At 53.4% G+C, this 14919-nt stretch overlaps 1 protein-coding gene and 1 long non-coding RNA gene across 3 annotated transcripts in view; both read right to left on the reverse strand.

Moving 5' to 3' along the window:
- LOC128146464 (uncharacterized) overlaps positions 1–4033 on the reverse strand; it is a 29631-nt gene extending 25598 nt beyond the window's left edge. Inside the window, exon 1 of one of the 2 annotated variants that reach the window (XR_008236770.1) lies at positions 2639–4033. This is a non-coding gene — a long non-coding RNA (uncharacterized LOC128146464). Of the gene's footprint in view, positions 1–2625 lie in introns of both variants that reach the window. The other variant, XR_008236769.1, reaches the window with a different exon arrangement.
- Positions 4034–11777: 7744 nt separating this feature from the next.
- Positions 11778–14919, reverse strand: part of SUDS3 (SDS3 homolog, SIN3A corepressor complex component) — a 38565-nt gene continuing 35423 nt past the window's right edge. The window contains exons 13-14 of the transcript XR_008236767.1: positions 13193–13362; positions 11778–11942 (exon numbers count right to left, since the gene is read on the reverse strand). The gene's annotated coding sequence lies outside the window, so the exon portion shown is untranslated. The remainder of the gene's footprint in view (positions 11943–13192; positions 13363–14919) is intronic.

Below are 14919 nucleotides of genomic sequence, written 5' to 3' on the forward strand. Positions count from 1 at the left end.
GGACAGTGTTCTCAGTTTAATGCAACATGACTATTTGCTTGCAAAAATGACTTGGCTTCTCTGTCCCTGAACCTTGCAGGTGTTTGTTTAACAGCCTGCATAAATTGAGGCTAATCACAGCTCCACCAGCTGCTGAGGAGTCCCACAGCCAGGAGGACACGGCCTCGCTTATCTCAAGTGCAAGCTGAGCGAGCTGCTCCCGAGGGTGAGAGCTAATCTATTCCACCCTAAACGAAGCAGCCGGTCTCTCATGCCTGCAGCCTCGCCAGGGAGAAATGGAGGACAGGGTCTGAATGGGATTAGTGCAGAGGAGAGAGGGGATATTTGGGGCCGTGCCTTGGCTGCTGCCAGGGATGTACCTGGGGAAGGGTCTGCCTCGGCCGTCCCTGCGATGCCGAGGGCTGGGCTGGAGGCCAGGGACGTCTCCCTGGGTCTGGTGGGGGAGCGAACACGTCTCCAGCCTCACGTCCCTTCTGATCTCCCAGCACAATGCAGAGGGAGATGGGCACCAGAGCCGGCCAGACAGCCAACACACACTCCTCCACCTCCCTTCCATCTTGCTGCACAGATGTGCCGCAGGGTGGGAAGGGACGGGGCATGGCATGAAGGAACCGAGCGCCGCTGATGAATAAACCATTCGGATACGGCTTTATACACCCCCAACGTGCATAAGGACGTGAATTATATATCTAACAAGCCAACAAAAGCAATTTACCTAAAGGATGCTTCTGTCGTGAACCCAGGCTTCTCCAGTGCACGAGGCAGTTTCCAGAGAGTGCCGTTCCCTAAAAGCACAGCGGGTTTCCCAGCTTTGCGACACCCTCGCTGGCTTCATTCATCCACAGCTCTCTGTGCCAGGGGACAAGGAGAAGGCAGGGACTCGGGTACCGCTGGATACGTGCGCTTGCGTCTCACCTTGGGGCTGCGGCAGGAGAGGACAGGACTGGAGCAGCATCCCCCGAGGCAGTTCAGATCCCAACCAGGCCACCCGCAGCCCAACCGGACAGAGCCCACGCGATGGAGAGCGGAGCCATCTGCCTGCTGCCTTTACACAGCTTGCACCTTTCCCAGCAGACAGGGAGGAGGCGGTCACCCTCATTTCCCTGTGTTAATCAAGAAGCAGCAGTCGCTGAGCACCCTCCTTCCAGCTGACGGTTTGTCAGGACGCAGCGCTGCGCTTGAGGGCAGAGATGCAGCTCCAGCCCTCGCAGCCTCCTGCTGCTCCCCGTGCCCGAGGCCAACGCAGGGTGCTGGAGGGACCCTGCCACCTCCCGAAACCACCTCCTGGGTCCCACCACAGGCTGACGTGGGCTAGCAGCGGTAGGGTCGTTCGTTCTCTCTTTCCCCTGCTAACCAGGACCCGTGACATCTCCTAGGTCCTCTGTCCTGACCTGGGCAACCCTTGCCGCTGTGGGCTTCCCACAAACGTCCACGCACCAGCAACTCTGCTCGTGTCCTCACGACGAAGCAGGGCCATTAGCCAGCACAGCATGGGCTCGGGCTTAAAACCCAGGCCTGCGCACCTCAGTGAGCTCTATAGGCATCATCCCTATACATGAAATCTCCTTCCCCAGGCACCCATACGTCCAACAGAGAAAAGCAGAAGTGATGGACTTGTACTCGTGGCATGGCAAGCACTAACGATTTCTGGGCAGTCATAATCATTTCCGATCAGACTGACATTCACAATGACTAACCCTGTAATAAGGCCATGGGGAGGTGGCTCTGAGACACTAATCACATGCCCAGCCCTCGCTCATTAGCTAAGCGCAGACCTCCCACCAGCCCGGTTCCCCGGTGAAGGAGTCCCACCGTGACCTGGGGGACGGCTCAGCACCGTTAGGAACCAGCCCCCTCACTCCTCTCATTTCAGTTTATTCCAACCTCGTGCTTTCTTGTTATCATAAGAGCCCAACTCCATTTCAGGGGTTTATTATGCACGTCGCTTAAGCCGCTGAAGAACACAGTGGTTAGAGGTTTTAAAAGCAACCCTAGCAGCGCAGGCACTTATTTCTGCAAAGTACAATGGTCTTCAGAGGAGCTTTTTCATTAGCAACCCATATTTAAAGCTGGGCTCCCTACTGCTGTGTTAAGCAGCAAAACCGTGGTCTGTGATCAGCCCTTTGCCAGTGAAATGTCCCCTCGCTTGAACAGGCAGCAGGACCCTCAGCCCCAGGCAGGAACCCAACTCCCGACTGAGGTTATGTGTACTTTAATCCTGGCCTGGGAGACGCGAGAGGGACCGTGGTCAGGACATAACTTGGCTGAAGGCTGTGGGATCAGGTGAGGCTGCGACCACGCAGCCCTGCAGAACGGGGATGGTGGAGAGGCGAAGGTGGGGAGGGAGTGCTGAGTAGGTCCCTACCCGAGAAAAAAAAAAAAAAAAGACCTCATCCAGCCATCTCCAAGGCTCTCTGCAAACAACTCTGGGAGCACAGACACCTCACCCTGTCACCCCTTGGCCCACAGGACCAGCCACGTTCACCACCACCCACTGCCACCATTTCACAGGAGAGCATGCTCTGCGTTGCTCGTGCACACAGATACCGACTTAAGCCAGGGAGAAAAGGGAGAAAGAGGCAAGCACCCTGCTCTCCACCCCTCTGCTAGACCCTGACGTCCAACCTGATCTCCCCACCAACTCATCTGCATCCGCAGCCCTTGCTCTTCAGCCACCTGCGTGGTCCAGGCAGCAGTAGAAAGCCAGCACCCCGGCTCCGAGTCATTAACCTCGCTTCTTAGCGGCTGGGTAACCCTCCCTCAGCCCACCCCGAGGGCTGGCAGGGTTATCGTGCTGGACAACTCTGCAGGGCCTGAGCTTCAGGAGGCTTGGGCTGCTCCCTCCTCCCTTTTCGCTTCATGGAAATGCATAATAAGGTCTCAGCGTGAGCCGAGGAAATTGCCTTCCTTTATCTTGCCAGTGCATTGCCCAGGCTAATCAGGGAAGAAGAACACAAGCAACAGCTAGAATACAATTCTCCTGCAGGCAGCAGAGTTCAGCGGTGAAGAATTCAGCAGCCCCCTTGCCCCTCGGCTTTCCATTTCATTTACATTTCATTTTCTGGAGCTGCCCAGCTCAACGTCTGAACACAAGCCCTGCAAAGGGCAGGGGATGCTCCAGGGCTGGATTCCTGCTACACAGGTCAGCCATGGAGAGAAAAGGCACGTTCCCTGCTTGCCACATCACGAGGCATCACCAAATGCACAAGGAAGAGGTCAGGCTTAAGAAACAAAACCAGAAGCTCCTCCGGCAGCATCCTGGCACGCTCAGCCTAGGAAGAAGCAGGTCACGTTTCTCCATGGATACCTGGACCAGGATGTTCAAGAGGAACATCACGGCGGGTGGGCAGTGGTCCAAACTCACTGGTTTTAGGCACTTGAGAAGCCAGGACTCCCCCTGCCATGAGCTCCCAGAAATTATCCTGACTCTCCCTACAGCACAGAGTTCACTGTAGCATCAGAGGCTCTTCCTGCAAGATCCTCGGTAACAAATGGCCCAGCAGCATGCCAGATGGCTAATAAATCCAGACTTCGCACACCGCCCGCTCCTGGGAGTGCTGAACGCTTCCCGTGCCTACAAACAGGCATTATAGATCAAGCTCAACTGGAGACGATGGCTGATGGCTAAATCCATTGTGCAGAACAATTGCTTCATTAACAGGCTGAGCTGGGTACATGGTCAGGCCTGCCAGAAGATAAGACAGGGCTATTTTGCAATAATTTGTCTAAGTCTGCATGAAACATCAGGGTTACAGCAGTGCCTCTGGAGCCAAACCAAGACAAGGACCTCATCACGGGTCCTACACTGCACCCCCAGCAGTCCCCCAGCCCTGTGCGAGGGGTCGGGGAGCGGCGCTGGTTTGCCCTTTTCAAGTGGTCCTTGGGAAGCACAAGAAGGTGAAGCCAGTGTTTTGACTCTGCATGAGGTACTTCGATCAATCTCCAACTTCTTTCCCCAAAGAACCACCTGGGAGACTCTCCTAAAGATGTTGCTCGTCTAGACGGCAAGAGGCAGTCCACTGAGTCCGTGCACAGGAGGAAGGAGAGCTTCTCCTTCCCCAAAACACAGGAGGCTGCTCCCCTCCCCTGCCCCACAGCCCACCTCATCCTGGAGGAGCTGGTGTCTCACAGGTGAACGGCACAGCCTGCTTCGGAGGAATTAGTCGCAGGGCTTTGCATGTCAGCAAAGCTTCAGTACAGCATCTCTGCAGCTCTGAGCAACAGCCTACGCCAGAGAGAGGAGGAAAAAAAAAAAAAAAAATAGCCTTGAGCCATCACGCTGCAAAGATGCCATCCCCGGTGCTGGCAGCTTGAAGGACAAGCATGTAGTACCTCATCTTCTCTTGGCCCCATTGATTTTCCGCAGCTCTGCCTCCAGATCTACAGAGAGGCAGCTCACTCAGCCTTGCAGCAACACTGGAACGGGATGAGGATAGCCGTATCACGCTGGGGGCAAATGAACCAAGCCGAAGAGCAGAGAGAGCAAAAGGCACTGCAGAACAGTTGGTTAATACAGCCACAAAAAGAGAACAGGAATTCCTGCTCCTTGGCCTGTTCCCATGCCCTAGGACAGGGACTGCTTTGAGCAAAAGCTAGGGTGCCTGGGTCAGAGTCAGCTCCTCGATGAGCTCCTCGTACCCCCAGGTAGCAAGATCCCTCCAGAGCCAGCCCTGCCTGCCTAGCAGCCACATTCATGGGTTTTTCAAGTCTCAAATCCTAGGCTGGAAAGCAAACTACAGCAATTAACAGCATTTGCTGCTGTGAAGGGGAACACTTTGTAAATAAATTACATCTTGGAAATTAATAAGTGTTGCCTAATTGAGGTTTAGCATCTTAAATTCCTGAAAATTCTTACGACTCAACAGAAAAGGAGAAAGGAAAGACATTTGCTTGGCTGGAGAGCCCTAATCCAGACCTAGCAGTAAGGCAGGACACCTGAGGAGACTCACCCCTGCCTGCTTTCGGGTTGCCCTGCTCCAACACCAGGATATGTACCCCCCGGGGTCAGATTAGTTTCTCCTGCCAGCAGAGCAGCAGTACCGCAAATGGCTTTTAAATATCAAGCTAGTGCTTGAGTACTTCTAAAGCAATGCACAACATGCATCAGGAATGAGAAAAAAAAAAAAAAATCAGCTAGTATTAGTCAAGCCTGGGCCTTAGCACATGAGCCAGAGGAAACTTTGGCATTCAGCATGTGCAGTGGATGAAGCTTGATGTTCCTCTCCTCCTCCTGATGTCCACCAGCTCTTTGGCATGCCCCACCGCTGGTGAGAAGCGGGTATGGTCATGCTTTGGTCACCTGGCAGCTCTCAGAGCCTCTGGTGTACGGTGTGGGGTAATCATTTTGCGGCCAAACTCCCGTGGCATCACAGATTCCCGGCAGACGACTCCCGTGCCACCACGCTAGCAGCTTCCTCCTGGCTGCAGGCTCTCTCACGCCAAGTCTGTGCTCCATCCAGCCTCCGAGCAATCTGTCCCCACAGAGGGAGCAATGTGCTGTCCAGATCTTTTCCTTGCCTAGAGCAAGCGTGGACTCGTGCCTGACGAGAAGCAAGTCTGAACGCATATTTCTGTGTGATACTGATATTTTGATCTCCTTCAGATTACTCCCATCCACCTCCCAGACACCCCAGGGGTCCCAAGGGACTCCATCTCCCAGCCTGTTAATGGGAGACCAGCAGATGGGCAACTGGGATGAGAGTGTTTTCCACACTTCCAGCTTGCTGGGGCTTTTGTCCCAGTCCTCACCTCGCATCCCTCGGTGCAGGCTGATGGACACACTTCCCAGCTTGCTGGCAGTGGCACACAGAATTATTATATTCACTGCTGTGGAGTCAGTGTCCCCCTCCCTGCTCCACACATGGGTAATCTTGAAGGTTAAAGCAATAATCCCCTCTTCCTCTACCCACATCATTAACACATCCAGGTGAGCAGGCAAACACAGCCCCCTGACACAGAGCACTGGTTTTTCTCTCCACTAACTCCTGCGGGGCTGGTGTGTAGAAACCTTTAATGAATTTGACATAACTCCTAGCACAGAGCAGCTCTACTATTTGATGCAAAGTTTAATTTGATTTCTCACTTGAATAGCTGAGACATCCTTGATACGCTTCCTTCAGCTCCTTCCAGATAAATCTGCTGCATACAATTAGCACCAGGAGGCACCTGCATTTCACCCTCCCCTTTGCTCCACTCTAAGCTCCACCTGCACCTCCCAGGGCTGCAAAGCAACCCCAGCCCTGGTCTTTGGAAAGGGCTTCCCATGTCACCCACCCTCCTTTAGCAAGGGGAAAGCTGAGCTTAAACAGCAGCAGCAATCGACCCGAGATGATTAAGCAGGCAATGGCCAAGGCAGGAGCTGCAGCCGACTCTCCCAGCTCAGGTCACCGACAGCAATCTCTGCAAGAGAGCAATCACGGGCAGCAGCAATCCTTTCTACCCCAAGCTGTTGTGCTCCTCCACAGAAGCAGTTGCATTTCAGCAACAAGGCTTGCATCAGTTATACAGCACTTAAACAACAGCAGAGTACCATGCTTTGAAAACAGGGAGCAATCATTGTGATTGCTATGAAAATATGGGAAGCACAGATGGGAACGTGGTGGTGGTTTTTTTTCTTTTTTTTTTTTTTTAAAGTCTTCAGGTTTTTCTGGCATCTCTTGACAGGACATACTGCAACTTCAGCCTACAATCCACAAAGCCTGGGGAGCACAGGCCTGCTGAGCCAGGTTCACTGCTGGGGTGGGAGGAAGACCCACAGCTTTCCAAAGCCCAGTAGACCAATGTTCTCCTACACCACAGCTAGACACAGGTAAAAGTCTGGCTTGAGACTCGAGAGCCCCCATGGGCTCTGTCTGGTTTCTGTCTCATTCAAAACCCACCGGCGAGCCAGCACAAGCAACATCAGCTTGACTGAATCTATTCCCTTCCCAAAGCTCTGAAGCACAACAGTTGATTGAAAAATCTTAAAGCAAACCGCTGGGGAGCGAAAGATGGATTTGCAGGCATTAAAGCCCCAGACCAGGGAGAAAACAGACACCTTTGATTGAGAAATCAATGCTTGGGTTTTACAGCATTTCACACTAAGAAGCAGCAGAGCCCTGCATGCACCTCATTCCTCCAGAACAGGGGAGGAGAAACCAGCAAAAACCAGAGAATTGAGACACTGATGCTTCCCGTAGTCTTACTAAAGCCAGAACAGGCTTTGGAGACCTTCAGTCCGTGGGGCATAACGTGTTTTCAAAAGACATCCCTCAGATGATAAACTGATAAGAAAAGGGCCCATTCCACACCTCTTTCAGAGAGGGTTTCACCTCGCCATTCTCCTGCTTCTGCCCTGGGGACAGCTCAGGCACAAGTGACCTCTGGGCCAGTTATAGCCAGGTTGGGGAGCACCTCAGTACAGCACCAAGGGGAACCACGCCAAGGACCCCGACAGACGGACACGTCCCACTGCATCTGAAGAGGGTGGGAGGGATGCACATCATGCAACGAAGATCGTAACCCGTCGGCTTTTGGATACATGGGGGCCAGCCAGAGCAGGGGTGTGTATTTGGAGGTTTATTCCCAGCACACAGGCTGCTGCGGTTGCTCGAGGCCAAGGGCCGGTGTCTCCTCACCCCCTGCTAGCTGAGACCCTCAGGATGCTCGGCCATCTCTCCCAGCCCACCTCCCAAGGAGATCCCTACCCAATGCAGCACGCAGGCTGCCAAGCAGCCCTAGGTGCAAAAAGGTTGGCCTAGAAAGGAAAAAAAAAGGGGGGGGGGAAATAAATCCAGAGACTGGGATTGATGAAGATGCCAGGGAGAAGGAGCAAGTCATGAAGGGAAGAGGAGGAACAAGCCCTGCACCCGGCAGGGACATTACGAGCAAGAGAGACATGCTAACAAATTAAAACAGACCACGAGAACCCCTGATATTTTTTAAAGCCCTTTCTTTCTCTCAGCTTTCTTCTTCTCCTTTGTATGTTGAAAATTCATCTTCAAAAGCAATCACAATGGCCCCAGAGGGAAAAATACCCCAGCACAAGGCAGACTTCCCTCTAGGCAATGTGAATCCGTATTACCCGAGTAAAAAGGCTTTCATCTCAAAATCATTCGTTTCCAGAGCACTTGACCCAAAAGGAAGTCTCCTCTATTTCTATAAAAGTCACTTTCTCCACCAAAGTCCCCTGGCCTCAGAAGGGAGCTGTTAGGCAGTTTTCTGGGTTCACCACTGCCCGCTCAGAGCCCTTCTCCTGCCTGCAGCAGCGGGCAATGCCTGCACCGCGCTCCCCAGCAGCCCCACCGCTGCCCCAAAGGAGGGCACGGGGCACTGATGGGGCAAAGACCGGCCCCGCTCTTGCAGCACCAGGGTAGCAGCAGACCCCGGAGCTGGGAATTCGGGGACCCCCCCTGCTCCCCAGAGGGCTCCTCTGCCCCTGCCAGGCTCCGCAAGCCCCTTCTGCCTGAAGACGGCGGCAAAGGGGGACTTTTCTCTGACCGTTCCCGTGCTTCAGCAAGAGGCAACGCAGCAGACGCAGTTGTTTGTAGCCGACTTGTTTCTCATCAGATGCTCCAAGCCAAAAGCGAGCTCCCTTTCCCAGAAGGAAGCCACAGACGAGGCTGTATCTGCAGCACCTGGGCGATTTTGGACAGCTCGGCGGTGCCACCAGACGTGCCAGATAGAAACCAGCTCGTGCAAGCGGCGTAGCCGGGGCTTGGGGACACTGCTTCTGCCCAGGGAGCTGTGGTGGCTCCACGAGAAGCCAGCTGTGATCTGCACCTCCAGGAGCTCACAGAGCACAGGGATGTCCCCTTGAGGCACTCACGCCTGAAATGGAGGGGAAAAGCGGGTACTAGCAATTCAGCAGGAGGCAGGAGAAAAGCTGTTTGTCAGAGACAGCACGCAGCCAGGCAGCTGGCCTGGGCGAGACGAGAGCTCCTGGCTCCCACAGCCGTCTGAGCTGCAGGGAAGATGCTACCACCGACAAGGATCCACGAACCAGAGCTCCCAGCCCAGCTTAGTCCTGCTCAGGCACCACTGGCCACTGGTCCGTGGGTGACATGACGTGCTGGGAGGGCGCACGCCTGCTCTATCCTAAAGGGCACCAAATACCAGATGATCTTGCTCACATGGGACACAGCTCGGTAAAGCAACCTCACGCTCAGTAAAGTTGTGGTCCATCAAAAGTCACTGTTTCAATGCTGAGTTTTGCAATACCTGATGTGCAGCTTAATGGCCCGGCCTCAGGTCAGGGAAAGGACAACAGGGCCCTTGGCTCACAAAATTATAGCAAATCTCTACCCCTCCAAGCCGGGGAGAAGAACTTGAAGCCCAGTCCCCAAAGTGCTGAAAAAGCCCAGGGACTCCCAAGGCTGGCTGCATGAGAGCTCTGTTAATTCCCTGTTTTTTAAGCAACCCTCGGGGTCGTTTCGAGCGCCTGTTGTTGAGAACCCTGCAAGCAGCTCCTGAGCATAAGCTCCGCTCTCTCCTAAATACATACACGTATAGTGGGTCTGGCTTACTCGCTGGGCTTGGCCGTCCCGGAGGGAGCAGATTTATCAGGCAGGACTGGCAATAAAGATAATGGCGTTGGTGATGATTCCTTAAGCTGAATTGCTCACTGTGCGCTGGGAGGTGACATCCAATGCAAGATACCTACAAAGTTTTATAGAATAAATACAACCTGGTTCAATTTATACAAACCATCGTTGCAGAAACATTAAAAACCAACAGTACGGCACTAACAGGGAGGAACAGGAGGAGCCAGGATATCTGAATCGCCTTTCCAGTGAGGATGCAGTCTACTGGAGGCACCGTATATAGAGCACGGGAAGGCAGCACGCACACCCTCGCACGTCGGTGGTACATCACCCGGTGGACGTAGCAGCTTTAACATCACAAGGCGATACCGTCGCCTGCGTAGGCTCAGCATCCCAGAGCAGGTTCAGAGCGAGTCATCGCCTCCAGCCCCATTTTACCTGCGAGGACCGCGCACGGCCCCGGCTCGCAACACCGCACGAAGCAAACTGAATGCAGCTCGCTCGGCTGGCACGGCCACGCAGAAACACAGCTCGCGCTTCTCTTCCTTCTGGGAAGCGGTACAAAGCAGGCGGCTCTGCACCAGGCCATCAGGAAGAGATTCCCACCGCATACGAATTAGCAGCACGTACAAACAAGCCTGCTCCCTTCCAGGCAGGAGCAGAGACCCTGCGCAGGGTGAGGGAGTCACACCTGCCTCATTCTCTTCTTCTGAAAAGCAGGTACAACAGTGTTTTTTATCTGTTCAAGGAGTACCATCCCCAATCCTTCGACAGCAGCACTAAGCGAGATGCTCAGAGGCGATTTCTAAATTTCCTTGGGTGGTTGCTAGCTATTTCAAGTTGGGCTGATTTCTGCATCCTTCGGCAGCATTTTAGGGGTGGGGGCTTTTTGTGGTTCAAAGGTCTCCCCCCAGCCCCCCTTTTCTGTACACCCCGAGGAAAAGGCAATGAAAATCTTTAAGGAAAAACAACTTCCAAAGCTCCTGGAGATGAAAAGGTCCTATAGACTAATTCTTAGGAAAGCATGTGATGCAGGGAGAAGAAAGCCTAGGCTAGGCAAACTATAGTGGAAAAATTGATCTATTAAAGCAGTGGATGCTATCAGGGAAGCGAGCAATTTCCTGCAAGCCAGCATAGCCAGATGCATTTCTGCTAAAGCAGATCAGTCTTGACTTCTCCACAGCTTTCCCCTCTACCTGCCTGCCTGGCTCCCGGCAGCCCAGCTCGACAGCTCTAATGGTGCGATTCACTTTATTGACCTATTAGCTGCCACCTGCTTGAGACGCAGCCACAGCAGATTTACCATTGTGTAAGCAGCAGCAAACATAAAACCCTAAATAAATTTTCAGAGGCTGCGGAGCAGTGTAATTAATCACAAGGTCTTTCACGAGGCGGCAGCAGCAGCAGCAGGGAGGCAGGCAGAGGAACACAGAGGGTAAGGCTGCGGGAGGGGGGGACATCAGGGTCCCCCCTTCTGCTGCCTGCCCTCACCCTGTCCTGCCAGAGATGATGCAGGAGCCAAAAGTTAAGAGGCAAGGCAGCAGCTGGAATTGGAGTCAAGGTCAAACTCTGTTTCACTGCTCACCCATTTCTTGAGCCTGAACAAGTGACTGTCTCCCCAGCGTGCTTCGTTCAGGTACATCCTTGATCAGCAAATAAGCAGCACTCACTGCCAGCGTTTGCAGAGGTGTAAAGTTAAGACTGCTCCAAACCCACTCCCTGCCATGCTGAACTTGCATCTTCCCTTTCCCACTTTATCTCTGAATCTGGCCCAGACCCGCTAACACCGAGGGAGGGCAGAAAAAAGAAGTCAAAGGAAGAAACAGAAGGAAAAGCTTTAAACAGCCTGAACTGTTTCTCTCCAGCTCCTCACTTGGCAAATGCACAGACCTCAGTTCTCCCTCCCTGTTATATCTCACAGCCATCTCTCTTCTTGCACTCCCTGCGAGTGCACCCGTTTGGGATGCCAGGTCCTGCTGCCCACCCAGCGGCTGAACTGCTGTGTGAAGGCACACAAAGTCTGGTGACCGCTTGAGAAAAAAAAATAGGAGGCCTCAAATTTTACTGAGTTTAGAACGCAGCACATCTCTGCGTCAGTGTGCCTTGCTGCTTGACAGCCATGCTCTCTCCCTTGACAGCCTGCCCCTAAGTTCATCAGCAGAAGCAAATGGAATAGCTTGGCCCTGGGAGAAACCTCGTACCATCATCACTTCAGAAAGTCATCGGGGACTCTTGGGGACACTTGGACTCACTCACCAGGATGCCAGAAATGGTAAGCTGGGAGCTGTCAGGACTTCTCCAGAAGGAGCCGACAGATGCCTTGGCTGAGCCCTCTGCTCCTCCTGTCTTGCACCCTCCCTAACCCAAGGGCAGTGGTCAGCAGGAAGGTGTCGTCCCACTCCAGAGGAGCACTGCCCTCATCTACAGAGACAAGAAAAGAGTTTTTATTTCCTGCCATTGAACAGGAGCCAAACGAGACTAAAGCACGCGTCCTAGAGGCTGTGGTGGAGTTGAAGTGTCAGCGTTCACCCTGAGCCCCGAGATCAGCCCACCCGAGACATGCCTCTTCTTCCTCCCTTACTTCAGCCCCACTCCCCGCTCTCTCCTGATGGCCGGCATCCCTCCCGCTCTGACCAGCTGCTGTCTCTCTGAGCCGCACTGAAGCACTTCTGAGCAGAAGCCCTCTTCAGAAAGGGGAAAAAAACCCCACGTATATATTCCAGCCTTTGAGCCACGCTTTTAACGTTTCATCTTTCTTTTCCTGCCAAAAGAAAGTAAATTCCTTATGCCAGCTGGGCTGCAATTGCACCACCACATCTCTCTGCCTCAGACAGCCCTGGCTGCCAGCCCCTCCAGGCAGATGGCAAATGCAAGGCTCATATCCCCTCCACACAACCACTTCTGCTCCTGCGTCCCTCGGCAGCGGTCAGGCAGAGGGGTGGCCACACAGCTGGCAGCACAGCAGGGATAAGGCACCGAGGGGCTGGGGAGGGCTGGGCAGGCTGCCCAGGAACCACAAAACTCAAGACAGATCCAAGTATTGCAGAGGAGCCCCGCACTGAGCTCCACGGGGCTACCCAGACGCCTCAATGGACCCACTCTTGTGGAAGAACTTGTTTGGGAGAGGTGACAGGTCAGCAGTCACCAGGTCACACTGAGTGACATCTGTCAATCACTCCTATCAAGCTCTGTCTTAAAGCCATCCCACCCCCACAGAAGCTATCCATCAAGCACCATCTGTGTCAAGCCTGTTTTTATTTTAAATTTAATGTCTGTAAAGTATTTTGGCTTTAAATTATTCTGCAGACTCAGTTCAGCAGCGCTTCCCCGTCTAGACAGAACAATCTTGTTGTCAGTGAAACAGATTCACCCTGACATCCCCGTGGCGTGCGGTGATGCGGTTGCTATTTTGTAGAAAGGAAGACAGCTAAAAAGCTCTTTCTCTTACGGTTTTGAAACGTGATTCCTGTCCGTTCAACTTCAAACAAACACCTCAATAAATAATCCTGTCATCTTTGATTTGATCTCTCTATTAAGAAGCGGGATGGATGGAGAAAGGGGGAATGGCTCAGCGTCTGTGGGATCCGGCATCTCCCAGTGCTGCTTGCAGCATGCCTACCCTCCTGGAAGAGAGGGATTCCCTCCTCTCCTGCTCCAGCTTTTAAACGCACCTGCTTTGGCTCTCTCCTCCAGGCTCCAGAGGACTGGAGTTCAGAGATCTCGTGGTACCCCTCTGTGACACCAAGGTCCCTGCTCCCAAAACCAGACCTGCCTGATCCTCCACGGCTGCAGGACAAGCCTCGGATGACTGGCGGGGAGATGCAGGAGAGGCGTCAGCAGCCTGAAAGAGACATTACAGCAAGTCAAAATACATTTTGCATATCAGCTTTGCCCCCAGCTCTCTGCCAGCATGAAAGACTACAAATGCTTCCTTTGTAATTAAAAAAGCACTTCTCTCCCTTGTGACTAACCTGCACCAAGGCAAAGGTAAATCAGAGCGAGCATTGGGCAGCATCTCGTGTCTAGCGAGCCCCGCTGTAGCCTGCAGTACTTGGAGAGGGAAGACAGCCTGATCAAACCAAAAATAATATCGTTCCCTTTTTGCTCTGCCAGTGACAGATCCTTGATGTCTGCAGTCACAAGTAACAAATACCAGTTGGGGATCTTTTCATCTCCTCTCCCGATAACACGGCCGCCTGCCTGTCCAACCCGCGGCACGGCAGCGGGGAGGCGATATCTGCCTTGTGCGAGGCATCCCCCACCTGGGCATCACCCAGGGGAAACACACAGCCCCCAAAACTAAGCCCGTGAAAAGCTGGTTAGACATACACAATCACACAGGAACAGCGGGGTCCTCTGTCACAGCAGGTTGGAGATCAAGAGCTCAGCCCCAAGGATGGCTCTTGAGGGTGCCTGTGGTGAGGTGGGGATGGAGAAGAGTCTGAATGCGCCAACAGGCACATCTACAGGGTGGCAAAGGGCCGTGTTACACAGTTGATTTTATTCCCCAAGTGCCTACAGACTTCCAGGAGCTGCCCAGTTCAAAGCAGACTGTATCAGCACACCTGCATTAACATTTAATCCCAGTGCCAGAGCATCACACAATAAATCTGCCGTAAACGTTCTATACAGAGACACTTGCCTCTAAATATTCAAGCAGAAAAATGCCTCTATACATTTAAATAGCAAAAATGAAATCGGGAAGCAAGAAGGACTTGCTCTTTGCACAGGCACTGCCATCCGGCACCATAACGGGAAGAGCCACACAAGAGAGCTGCCTCAGCCCACCGCACACCGGTTTCCCACCCTCCACGAGATTTATAACCTCGTGGAGCCATCCCTGTTCTGACCTCCATGGCGATATTAACCCGCTCCCCAAGAGCGATCAGAAATCCACCCGTCCCAGGAGCAAACCGGCTCTGCCCGGTAGGAAAATCCTGCCTGTGTGCCTGCTTCTGCCGGTGCAACCCTGGGTGTGCGAGAGCCAGCAAAGCCGCTCCTCTGGAGCGGCCACCAGCACGTCCACCACCGCGCAGCCAGGAACCGCAGCGCAGCAGATGGCCCAGGGATGCAGAGAGGCAAAGCGGTGGAAGATTTCATCGTCCGAGAGATGGGCCGTGCAGAATCAGAGCAAAGGACTGACTGCACCAAGGAAAACAGCACCAGGAAAGCGTAGGAAATAGCATATGGATAGTGGCCCTTCCCCAGGTGCATTGAGATCATCTTCCACAAGATTCTCCCCAGCCATATAACTTGATGCTCATAGCCGGCTGGAGAGAATCCTGCAGCGGCAAGTTCCACCTTGTGTCTCCTCCTTTACCTGCTAGTATTATTTTACCTGCCCATTAATTCAGCAAGAAGGTTTTGCCCTAGGTCTGGGGGACCAGCCGTTGCTCGT

Source organism: Harpia harpyja, chromosome 9 (genome assembly GCF_026419915.1).
Source record: "Harpia harpyja isolate bHarHar1 chromosome 9, bHarHar1 primary haplotype, whole genome shotgun sequence".
Taxonomy (NCBI): Eukaryota; Metazoa; Chordata; class Aves; order Accipitriformes; family Accipitridae; genus Harpia; species Harpia harpyja.